The 12,452-nt window shown below is 33.1% G+C and overlaps 1 protein-coding gene across 6 annotated transcripts in view; it reads left to right on the top strand.

The window, feature by feature from the left end:
• The window catches only part of CD36 (CD36 molecule), a 143,929-nt gene that overhangs the window by 67,346 nt on the left and 64,131 nt on the right, over window positions 1-12,452 (top strand). Inside the window, exon 1 of one of the 6 annotated variants that reach the window (XM_056799492.1) lies at window positions 7,175-7,248. The exons of the other annotated variants lie outside the window; for them this stretch is intronic. The gene's annotated coding sequence lies outside the window, so the exon portion shown is untranslated. Of the gene's footprint in view, window positions 1-7,174; window positions 7,249-12,452 lie in introns of those variants that run through there. 6 annotated transcript variants of the gene reach the window in all.

Genomic DNA, 12,452 nt, shown 5'->3' with positions numbered 1-12,452 from the left:
TATGTATATATAATATATATATAATTCACATTGTGGAAAACTTTGTAGTGTTTCAGAAGTTCTTGCTTATGGGTGATGAAATATCTGTGGACGCATAAGTATTGGGCAGCCTATAGAGTCTCAGGTTGCTAAGAAACTTAGTGACTATGGAATTGCTATGGTAACCCAATTTATCAGTGAATGCGAAACTAACTTGGCTGGCATTTCTCCAATTCTCCTTATTCTGCTGGAAAGAATATTTAGAGAAATACTTCCATCAAACAGGTAAGCAACAAATCACAAAAACAGATATATCTTAATAATAATGTAGAATGGGTCAAGGTTATTTGGGGAAGTATTTATAAGAGAATCGTCAATTGGGTTTTTCATGCCAGAAGGCAGTTATAGGAAAAATTCTTTCACTTGACATTAGTGTGTACATAGACAGTAATGGGTTTTTTTTTTTACCTTAAAATGTCAGTATAACTATTCATTCCACCGAATACTAAGTAAAGAGATAATTGTGACAAGATAATGAATAGTATTATAATTGGTCTTTTACCAGTAAATGCACTTCTTAGCATGCATGAGTAATATTTTAAAATTACATTTAATTTGTAAAGATTCAACTCAATATGCTTTGAGTTGAACCTTTTAAAATTTGAATCAAAACAAAAATTATAAAAGATAAATTTTTATATCTTTTAAATAATTCCATAATTAAACGTGCTACCATTTTCTGTTTGTCTAATAAGCTAAAAGGCTAACTTTTCTTGCCTTTTACAAAAAGTCAGTCTGTGCTAAATGAATAAACTCTATTTAATAATATAATATATTCTAGGAAATATACTAAAAAATAAATCAGTTTAAATTCATGTTATTGTAGAAATGAAGAGATATATTAGGTCATTATCCCATCCCTGGGGTTGAGTATATACTTGTTTCCTCTAGTGTTTGTTTCTATTGTTTTCTCCATTCTAATTGTAAGCATATTTTGCTAAATTTTCATCTCCTCCCATTTAATGTAGCCATGCTGTGTAATCAATCCTGCACATAGCCATATGTACAAGCACATTTGTGGAGTATATATGCATCTGCATTTTCTATTTTGAAAGCAACATTTTCTATGCATACTACATTTGGAACCCTACCTTCCAGCTAGAGATTTCCCTTGAGATAAAATTACTAGGTTTTATTTTCTTTCCTTTTCTCTGGGGTTTTGGAGTTTCTACTTTTTGTTTTGTTATTTGAAAGCAAATTGTATGGAAAACAATAAATATGGTTTGTTATTTGGTAAAAATTTCAAGATAAAAGTTGTGCACATTATAAAGATTTCTTTCTACTTCATCATGGCTTTCCATTGATCTCTTTTTCTAATTATCAAAGGAACTGAGTCTCCATCATTCTTCAGTTTAACTGGATAATATTCCTGTGAGGCCAGTAATATCAGCCATCTCACAGATGGGAGTGGGGTGTGATGAGGGAAGAGAGAAGCTGGCAGCACTCACGTTCTTTTCCTGGGATTAGCTTCTGAGAATTAGGTTTCTGATTCAAGACTTTTTCATACCTAGACAACATTGTACTCACTGACAGAGAAACCTAATTCTTAATCTACTCATTTTAAAAGATCAATATTCAACTAAAAATAAATCAGTTGCATTGTCCAAATACAATTCTGAGCTTGCTGACCTTTGATAAAACATATCAAAGTTCATGGAAAATTATTTATTATAATGAAGTTCATTAGCAATTCAAATATTTTGCTGAAAATTATAATCTAATAAACCAAAAGAATTGGTTCATTGCTCTGCACTCTAAACAGCATCACTGTTTTAGTTTTTATTTTTCATACAGCAATGGGCATATTCTATAAAAATTGCATATAAGTCAAATATGATTCAAGAATAAAGGAATTTTATGGTGAATTCTTCAGTAATCATGGAATGCCTTCCAAGTAAGAGTATAAAACAGTAAGACTGGTTATGTTCTGCAACATGTAATTAGTCTCATTATTTTAAAGTAACATCTATTCAATTTATAATAATATATTCTATTCAATAGATTATATCATATTCATGTTTGTATTCACATCTACCGATATAGTTTATCCCAAAGTCAGTGAGATTTTAGATAATTAAATTGCACTAAGACTTTTGATCTACTCAAAATTGCTATATATTATTCATATCATAAACTTGTGTTTCCACTTTTACTCCATAAGGCATTAATAAAACTAAATAGGTTTTAATATGCTATATATGTAAATATGATAATATATACACATCTGTATATGCGGAAGCATGGACACTTACACATGAATGCACATGTATGTGTACACATGCATATTTATTTTTATATAATCATATCTGTGTGTATGTGCCACATGAATGTACTATGAAAAGCATGTACTTTTTTTAGGGCTTGCTATTACTGCTTTCATAATCCATAGTTAAAACTAATTATCTATACCTTCTTTATTAATGAGAAGAAAGGCTATATAGGATATTGTTTTAGTGATTTTATAAACCATGTAATTAGGGGGAAGGCATTAATATCTAATAAAGGTACCTACTCTTACCAAGTATAATTTTCTTGTGTGCTCAGCTATGAGCCTAAGGTAGAGTTGATAATGACTTTTTTTTTCTTTCAATGCTCAAAATAGTTACTAAAATTTATTATGTAGGAGTCATGTTACAGAAATGTATCTTCTCTTTTGCTTAATAGAGGAATAATGAAAAAGTATAGTCTCATGGTGGGGAAGGGGACAAACTAAACTGAAAAGAATTTTTAAATTTGTGTTTGCTGTTAATCTTTTGATCCTCATGTTCTAAGAGAAGTCAAGTATTTAACAAAGAGTTCAGCTACCTGAAAGTTCTACAAATATTTATTTCCCTCCATGATGCAATATTTCCCATCTTAAAAAAATGAACTTTAATGTAATCAAGTGACTTTTCAGAGATGGCAAAATCAACACATTCAATCAAATATTTATCAAGCTGCATTTATGTCATTGTGTATAACATTATATCACTATAATTGTTTCCAGAATAAAATGCAGTCAGATAAACATATTCTTCTTACATGTAGCAACCTTTGGAATTTACTTTTAAATATTATCCTTCAGTTGTTTCAGTCATGTATGACTCTGTGTCCCTGTCTGGGGTTTTCTTAGCAAAGATATGAGAGTGGTTTGTCAGTTTCTTCTCCAGCTCATTTTACAGAGGAAGAAACTGAGGCAAACAGGGTAAAGTGATATGTCCAAGAAAGGGTCTGAGGTTAGATTTGAATTCAAGAATATGATCCTTTTTTTGACTCCAGGTCCAACACTCTTTGCCATTGTACCATCTAGTTAATTGTTTTTTGCTTTTAAATAGAGATTAACAAAACATAAGCTAGTATTTTACACTAGAAAAAAGCAACAACTCCAAATCAGAAAAATCCCTATGAGCAAATCCTTTCACTTCCCTGGGCTTCAAGTTCCTCATCTGTAAAATGAAGGGTTTGGTTGATATGATTCTCATAATTATATAGCTAAATGACAATGTAGAAGAATTTAAATTTCAAATAAATCTCTCTCTCTCTCTATATATATATATATATATATATATACTCTCTATATAAACTATATATATAACTCTCTATATAAAAAATATAACTCTCTAATGTAATGTCCTTATTTTAGTTTCAGCAATAAGAAGAAAAAGTGTTTTTCCCCTAAAAATAAAGGATATTGTTAAAGAAATAATAGATCTAGTGTTAGAAGGAACTTAATTTTACAGTTGAACCTGCAGTCAAAATTGGTCATCTATCTAAGTCTATAAATAATGTGTTAGAGACAGGAAGTCATATTTCTCTGAAACCAGTACTTTTTCACTGTAATTAATACTAGAGTAGAAAGAACACAGATCATATGGTAGAATAAAGACACATCTCTTTCCATATTCATCCTTTAGGGCTAGCCCACATTGTTCCATGCAATGTCAAGAAGAATTAGATTGCTACCACTCATAATAAGTCTCCTGTCTATGGAGGGTTCATGGGAAGACAGACTAGTTTCACAGAATAAGATTGAAAGGATGAAATTATCACTTGATTATGTGAATTATGCACGCATAATTCCTCACCTCTGTGAAGTATAGAGGAAGATACATTTTCTTGTCCCTAATATTTTTTCACCTTTTCTCTCTGGTACCAAATATATGCATCAAAATTACCAGTGTTATTTTGATTTTTGTAGTTGTTCACAAATGAAATTTACCTTACTGATTTGGGGGAAATTTTAAAGCCAAAAATAAAACCTTGCAGTTTCCTTATAACACCTTGTTCATACTCACACATTTTCTCCACACTACCAGTTAGATGGTGTGTCTATTAAAGCATCAAAGAATAAGAAATCCTGCCATTTTTTTCCCCAAACTTAATGAGGGAATAGAGCGAAAGGAATACTTAGATATGCAGCTTGCCATCCTAGAATAGGAGAGAGTAGTGGCAAGTGCCCACTTCTTCCAGTGGGCGAAAGTATGTCATTTCAATAATCCCAACAAGTTAAATAATAGAACTTCTATAGAAATAAATATGAAACTGTAGGTGCTCTCTAGAAGGATAGAAAGCTAATTCTACCAATCTAGATTTTTATTTTCACTTGAGATAGTAGGATTTAGAGTTTAAAACTCCAAAATATACATATATATGTAAATATTAGATTCACCCAAGCCCACAAAGTTTAAATATCACTACAAATGAATTTTATTGGCTTAGGTTATTTTATAGATCAATAATTCAGCTACATGACCAAACTGTAAAACATGTCCCTAAAAATACAGTTTTTACTAGTGATGTTTTGTTAATGCAATATGTGGTAATTAAGACAAACCTTTTAGCCTCTTTCACATATGGTAGATAGAGGCAATTTGACATTGGGGCCTAATAAATGTCTCCCTTGAGATACTGGGGGGATAATTGGAAGATTTTTAGTGCACTATACTTAAATTACATGAACTAATTTGTCTTAATATGGTGTGTATGTGTGTATAAATATACAAATGCAATTTATATCCAGAAATGTATATTTAACCTTCATTGTAATTTAAATTTAAGAAAAGCACCATGATGTAGTGACAAAGGCCCAGATTTGGAGTGGAAAAGAATTTGGGTCAAGTCTCACTTCTGACACACTTTGGTTGCATGATCTGGACAACTTACTTCCCAGTTTTCTGGTCTAAGCAGATTTCCAAGACTATGTTGTAGAAAAGGTGCCAGTCTTCAGTGGTAGAAAATATTTCTTACCAGAAACTCCCTATGCTAGTGCAATTTTCCATCATATAAAGTTTTAAAATATATTTATTTTAGGGAAGCATTTAACATGGGAAAAAGAACACTATATAGAGAGTAAAGTGTCATCAACTAGTTACGAGATATTACAAAAGTCATATTAACTGTGCCTTTTCCAGGATATTATATGAAATCACTAGACAAACTGAGCTCTCTAGTCACCTAAAGGTTTAACATGCCATATTTTTTATTTGATAAACTTACATGACAAAAGTCAGAAATTCATTATAATTTGTTCTTATTTGAAGTGAATTTGATATATTGATTTCATATCCTCAGGTTTATAAAGCATTTTAGATAAGAGAGGAAGACAAGTCAGTTTTAATTATGATGAGAAAAATGCATTTGGTCATGATTCTTTTGAATCTTAAAGATTTTCTTAAGAGGTATCTCCAAAGGGAATGTTAAATAAAAAGTAGGTCAGAGCTATGAGCCTAATAAATGTAATGGATGTAGAGAAAAACTTATAGTTGTTCCTAAGTTTGGACTTCTCTTTTTTATATTCTTATGTCATATTATATATAAATATATATATTCTCTGCAGCTCTGTGAGTGAAAATCTTCCTAAAATAAATTGAATTGATACATTTTGCTTATAAGTCATCTTCATAAACCAATGATTCTTGGTTTCTCCCCAATCTAACTAGAAATTCCCTTAAAGAAATTAAAAGAAGAAAACAATTAACTCCACACCCCCCCCCATGATATTCATTATTCCAAATCCATAGTCACCCATCTATGCAAATAGAAGAGGGAAATTCAATTTCTTTTATTTAATATGTATTTAATGGACATTTTTTATATCTCAAAATTTTACTTTTTTTTACTTTTTCTCACTTGTTATAAATATCCAATGTTCAGTTCTTGTGTATGGGAGAAATTATTTCTATCTTCAGTTAGGAATAATTATAAGCACAAACATAATACCACACCCTTCAATAGTAGTTACCCTTGCTCGTGATCTCCCATTCTTGCTCCCTTTGTCATGTACCCAGATTTAAAGGAGGCAGATTAAAGCTAGAATAAATGAAATGATATTAGAGTTGACCCAAATATGAAATGAAAAGTAGAAATTGAAATTAATGAAAAAAAGAGAAAATAGGGTCTATTGAGGATCACTTTGGATTCCCACTTAAAAGAGGGACTTGATTTTTCTCCTGGAAAATAATGATACAAAACAATGGACCACCTAAAATGTTTTGGAAGTCCTCTTTCAAGGACTTATTTCCTTCAGAGGAAATATACTTGCCCCTTCTAGGACTCCTCCTCTCCCATGATGTGATTATACAGTATTCCCTAATGAACTACAGAGAATAAGGAGGAAAACAGACCTAGAGATTTTCTTGGGACATGACCAGAAAATGCTTTAGACCTTGGATTACAGTAAGGATCCTGTCGGAAGCCTTGTAAATATGGAAAACACTGATATTCTTAGCCTATTCACAGAGGACAGGAAAACCCTGTTTACAACAATAACAATATTGAACATTGACACTGAAACATGTTCAACCCACATATGCACCTTTACCCATAGGCCTGGGGCTTTGTAAGACAAGAAGGCTTATGGAACCTAGCACCAGGGAATTCAGACTGAGGACCAGTAGGTGATCCTAAAAAAAAGAATCTTTTTCCAAAATTCTCAAGATCACATTGAAGTATAATTCATAAGACTGGTAAAGCTACTTGCTAGGGTTTGGGGCTCAGGAAGAATTAGAAGGGATAAAGTTTATAAATCCAATTGAACCTATGTTTTATCTGTTGCTGGCTATTTATATAACCCTAGAACAGTATGGAGCAACATGAAACGTGAAATGATTTCATGGCAAAGGGTAAAGAAGGGCATAAAAGTTGAGCGTGATGGTACTTGGGGACATTGAGATGGCACAAAGAGTAGAGCTTCTAGTGGTTTTTGGTGGTGGCCAACAACAAAACAATAAGGTGAGCTTGAATCTTTTATCTTTACTTTTCCTCCTCAACCCCTTCTACTCTACCCCATTAATATAAACATGAGAGGCTTTGAGGAAGAGTAGAATCAAAGGGAAGTTCATTATATTAGAGACGTTTCAGAAACCAGCTCTTAGAGATGATTTAATTAGTTATTTTGAAACTAGTGGTAGTAGGGACATTCATCTCTTCCAGGTAAAGCTTGCCAGTGTTACACCTAGTTGTGAAAATCATAATGTTTTATTATACAGTATAAGTGCTTTTAAAAGCTACTTCATCAGATCATTTCCTCTTGGTGTTCTAAACTCAAAAGGTTTTTCATAACTATACCACAAAATCTGCTGACTAATTAGGCATTAATAAAAAGGCAAGAGGTTCTTATTTCTATTTTGAAACTTAAATGTGAATATTTCCCAAGGGCAAAATCTTGAAAATCCTTTACAGATCTTGGCCTGTATGGGCACAGCTTTTCCTATGAAAGCAATCTTCATTGTGAAAAGCATTGATTGTGCCATTCTCTTATTTCCAAATCTTGTTTTAAGTTGCCAAAAAAAAGTCATGTCATAGATTTTAACAGAACATTTGATTATTTAAAATAATCTTTTAGAAAATAAGGCTTTTTTCAAATGTGGAGATATATCTTTTTTTCTATTTCCTTTGCTATTTCTATATGCTGTGCTTTGTTTATATCAACCCCTAACTTAATTGTTAAGGAGAATTGGACTCTAAGACCCCTTACAGTTTAATTACTCTAATTTTTGAGAGGTAATTCTTTTGTATTTTGGTTCCAAAATTTTCATTTGTGTCATATTAGTAGACTATTCAACTATATCAAAAGGCTGCTCATGACAATTATTGAATTTGCAATTAATGAGAGGTAGAATGGCAGGAAGAGAGTTGCCCTAAATAATGATTTACAAAATATGAGTTCTGCCTGAAGCACTAGCATTATATTAATTTAACTTTATAGAAATATTTGATTTATTTTTTAAATGACAGCAAGATGATCTCAAGATCCCTTCTGGCCAAAATTTTCAGTGTGAGCCCTTACACCTCAGAAAAATTGGATGTGCTACAAATCAGGGTTTAATTTGTTGGTTTTTTGTTGATTTATTGATTGAGTAGACTTAAGAAAGTGATGAAGGATAAATTAATAATGTAGATTAAATTCACAGCATTTTGTAGGCACTTTCTTTGTCCTAGAGATCTGATTAGTAGACAAATACCATCATATCACCCTTTTGGGTCTAAAATTCTGTGCTGCAATGGACAATGCCTATTTTTAAAGAGATCTTTGACTTCTCTGTTTTGTTAAATATTTTGAGAATGTCAGAGTTATCTTGAGCCTCATTGGCCATCTAATCCAGTTTATATGTGAACACGTTTTCTCTACAACATGGTCAAGCAGTGGTCATTCAATTTCTGTTTGGAGTCCTCAGTTAAGGGAGCATACTAATAGTCAATACATCATAGAATTAAGAGCATTTTATTTGGTGCTGTTGATGTTACCTGAACTAAAATCAAATCCTATTCTGCCACTTATCTGCATCTATCTCTCAAGTCTAGTTCGTCTATCTCAATGATTTCAGTTGCCTTATTTATAAAATAAGTTTATTGGACTAGATAATATGTAAGATTACTTCCATCTCTTGATCTATGATTCTATAATTTGTTTGATCTTCAAAATAATCCATTGAGGCAGGTAGCTGCTAACATTTTCCTCATTTAATAGGATAGGGAAACTGAGACTCAGGCTAACTGACATGCCTAGAATCATATGCTAATAAGTATCTGAGGCAATATTTGAATTCATCTTGAATAAATAGTTATCTGTCCAAAACATAACACTTCAGCCTATTAAACTTTAATAAAGCTCACTATGGAATTTTTTTTCTCTCCACTTCAAATTTCACTGTGCTTCTTTGTTATTTTCTTTACCCATTGATTCAGGTTCTGCCTTCTGAAACCAAAGAGAAAAAGTATAGTCCCTCTTCCGTATGCTATCCTTCAAATATTCATAGAGAGCCATCTTGCCCTGCTTAAGACATCTTTAAAAATTCATTTTTCCTTTAACCAAACTTCAAATGCCATCAACTTGTCCTTCACTATCCTGGACACTCTTCTTTTAATCCATCTGTCCCTTTCATTCCCTTGTCATCAAAATAATTCAAGTCTTCATTACCTTTTGCCACAGACTATTTTAAGTTATCTCCTAAAAAGAGTGTTACCAGTCCCAGGGTCTGGCACCACAATCTGTTTTATACACTGCTGCCAAAGAAATTTCCTTTGCCTGAAGCACAGTTCTCACCACACATCTCTTTTGCTTAGAAAACTTCAATGCCAGCTGAATGGGAAAGGGCCAGATTTTTTTCCCTGACAATCAAGAAAGTCTATCATCCTTTTTTCCCCTTCAATTTCAGCGTATGCATAAGTGCTCACTGAGGATCTTCCTAAAAGATATTCATGGAAAACAACCAACTAATTATAAAAGAATCCCACCTTTAGATCAAGACAACAGAGTTGTTTCTGGAAAAAAAATGTAAATAATGTAGCTAATGATTATAGTTCATCTCTGACTTCGACTGTTTCCTATGAAATAAAATGTATTCACTATAGGCTTTTTATTATTCTGGAAGCTCAATTTTGTTTACCAGTGTTCTCAAAACTTTGAACAATTAGGTCTATTTAGTAACCCCAGAGGCTAAACTCATTTTATTTCATGGCAGTCTTTCTGTGAAATTAAATGGTGTCTGTTCTCTTCTATCTTTTCTTCTCTACCCCATGCCAACATATCAGGTGAATTTGTGCTTTGGTATAGTCAAGAACCAAATTTAAACAATGACAAAAGATTGCATCAGTAGATGGGAGAGGAAGAATCATTCAGAGGCTGAGCCAGTGGTAATGGGGGGAAGAGGAAGATATGAAGGCTCTCTGTGAATTATATTACTTTAGCACCTATTATGTTCAAAGGTCTGTGCTACTTTTTAGGCTTTTTTTTTTCTTTTTCAACTGGACTAGTGATTTTATTGACGTAGTCAATTCCCCCTCCCAATGTTGTATTTCACTTCAACTTGTCGTCTTCTGGATTATCTGGAAGCCCTAAGAGTAAGAGATATGCTCAATTATTTGATAAAATGTGCTGATGTGCTACAGGCAGGCTTTGAACTCGGGTGTTCCTGCCTATAAGAAATGCTTCTTTATAAGAATTTATTTTTATTGTCATGCAAAACACACCTCCATGTTGTTATAAGAGCAAACTCTTACATAACTCAAACTCCCAAATAAAACCATTAATACACTTATTTGAAAGACAACTTCAACTGTTCTTTCTCTGGAACTGTATTGTATTCCCCATCATATGTCTTTTAAAATTGTCACAGATCATTGCACTACTGAGAAGAGTCAAGTTTTGTATAATTAGAAATCTTGAATCTTTGGACTCTATTTCCCAGAATTCTTTTTCATTACCCAGCATCCCTTTCTTTTTCATCCTCCTCATGTGCTTACATTGTTTGTATACAGATTTCTGAAACTCTCCCAGCTCACTCTCTCTTCTCTTGTGACCGAGGCTGAGTTAGCTCCTCTTTTACTATAGTTTTTATTTTAGTTTTTGTTAATAAATCTTATAAAATATAATACTTGGAATTATGGTATATTAATTTTGAGCTTACAGTTTTCACCCATAATCATCATCTACTATTGCTGTTAGTGTGTACAATGTTCTCCCAGTGCTGCTTAATTAAGAAATACTTTCTGTTGACTACACTTTCCAAGGCGTGCAAAGACAAAAATGAAACAATCCCTGTCTGGGAGAAGCTTACATTCTATGGAAGACAAAGGAAAATAGAGCTTATACTTATCTAAGTACAAATTGAGGAGTGATCAGGTAAATTGTTTTGGGAATTTGAGAGGAGGGAAAAATTCTATTATCAGCTTGGGGCTGCCAGAGAAGATTGAAAGTAGAAAGTGGCCAGACTTGGCAGTTCACATCTGTAATCTCTATGACTGGGACACACAGACTGGAAGATCTCTTGAGCTCCAGGGTTCTGAGTTACAGTGGGCTAAACCCATTGGGCTACCCAAACATTGGCATTAATGTGGAATTCCTAACAAAACAGCATAGGGGGCACACCAGGTTTCCAAAGGAAGGACAAATGCTCCAAGTCAGGAACAGATCAAGTCAAAGTTACTGTCTTTTCCAGAGTGGGACCAAGTCTATGGATAATCCTTGTGCTTCCAGTCTGGGTGAGATGGGGATGCACATCCCATAAAAAAAGAGAGGAACAGAAGGGAGGGAAAAGAGAGTCCAGAAGGAAAGTTAATAAAAATTCTGAAAGAAGATAAGAGAAGGGAATTCATTCTAGGCATTAAGGAGGAGGAGAGAGAACTCAAGCCAGATAAATACATAGAACTAAGAGAGGGCAAGCCTGACCCTGTCAGAAAAGTTGGTCATCTGCTGTAGAAGGAATTTAGACTGTGCAGACTCATGTGAAATTGGCCTGGGAAGGTAGGTTAGATCTAGATTAAGGAAAGTTTTATAAGGTCAGGCTAAGGAATTAGTAATTTATATATGAGTCAGTAGGAAGGTTCTTGAGACTTTCAAAAGGGGATGGCAGTCCTGATTGAGGAAGATTGTTTTTATAATTGTTACAAGATGGATAAGCAATTAGTTGCTGGAGTAGATTGAGCATTAAAGATGGGAAAATCTAAATTCAAATTTAGCCTTCTACTCTTAACAGCTAGGAAATCCTAGTCTCCTCTAACCGCATGATAACCTTATCCTACCTCTGTTTCCTTAGAGACAAGCTTAGAAAAGTCTGTTTAGGCCCTGAAGGTCTAACCACATAACTGATATGAATGTGTTTCAGGTGGCACCTTTTCAGGAGCCTGAACCAGAGGAGCCAGGAATCTATTATAATATAAGCCAGGGATTCACGTGTGGAAGGTGCAATCATTTCTTTCTTCCCACTCCAGAGAAATCTTTGATGTTAGTAGAAAAGGGGAAATAAAAATATCTCAAATAATATTTTGTATTTTTTTTACCTTTTGTATCTTCCACAATATCATGCTCTTTAAACATTCTATAAAAAGGAAGTTACAAATTGATGTATCATAGAAAAAATTAAATTTATTCTGTTAAATGTTACTCAGACTGAGAACTAAAGGGAAAGCTAGACATCTGAACCAACTCCTTTTTT

This window comes from Monodelphis domestica, chromosome 5 (genome assembly GCF_027887165.1).
Source record: "Monodelphis domestica isolate mMonDom1 chromosome 5, mMonDom1.pri, whole genome shotgun sequence".
NCBI classification, from domain to species: Eukaryota; Metazoa; Chordata; class Mammalia; order Didelphimorphia; family Didelphidae; genus Monodelphis; species Monodelphis domestica.
Note: the sequence above shows the minus strand (reverse complement) of the source record. Positions and strands in the feature narration are given on the sequence as shown.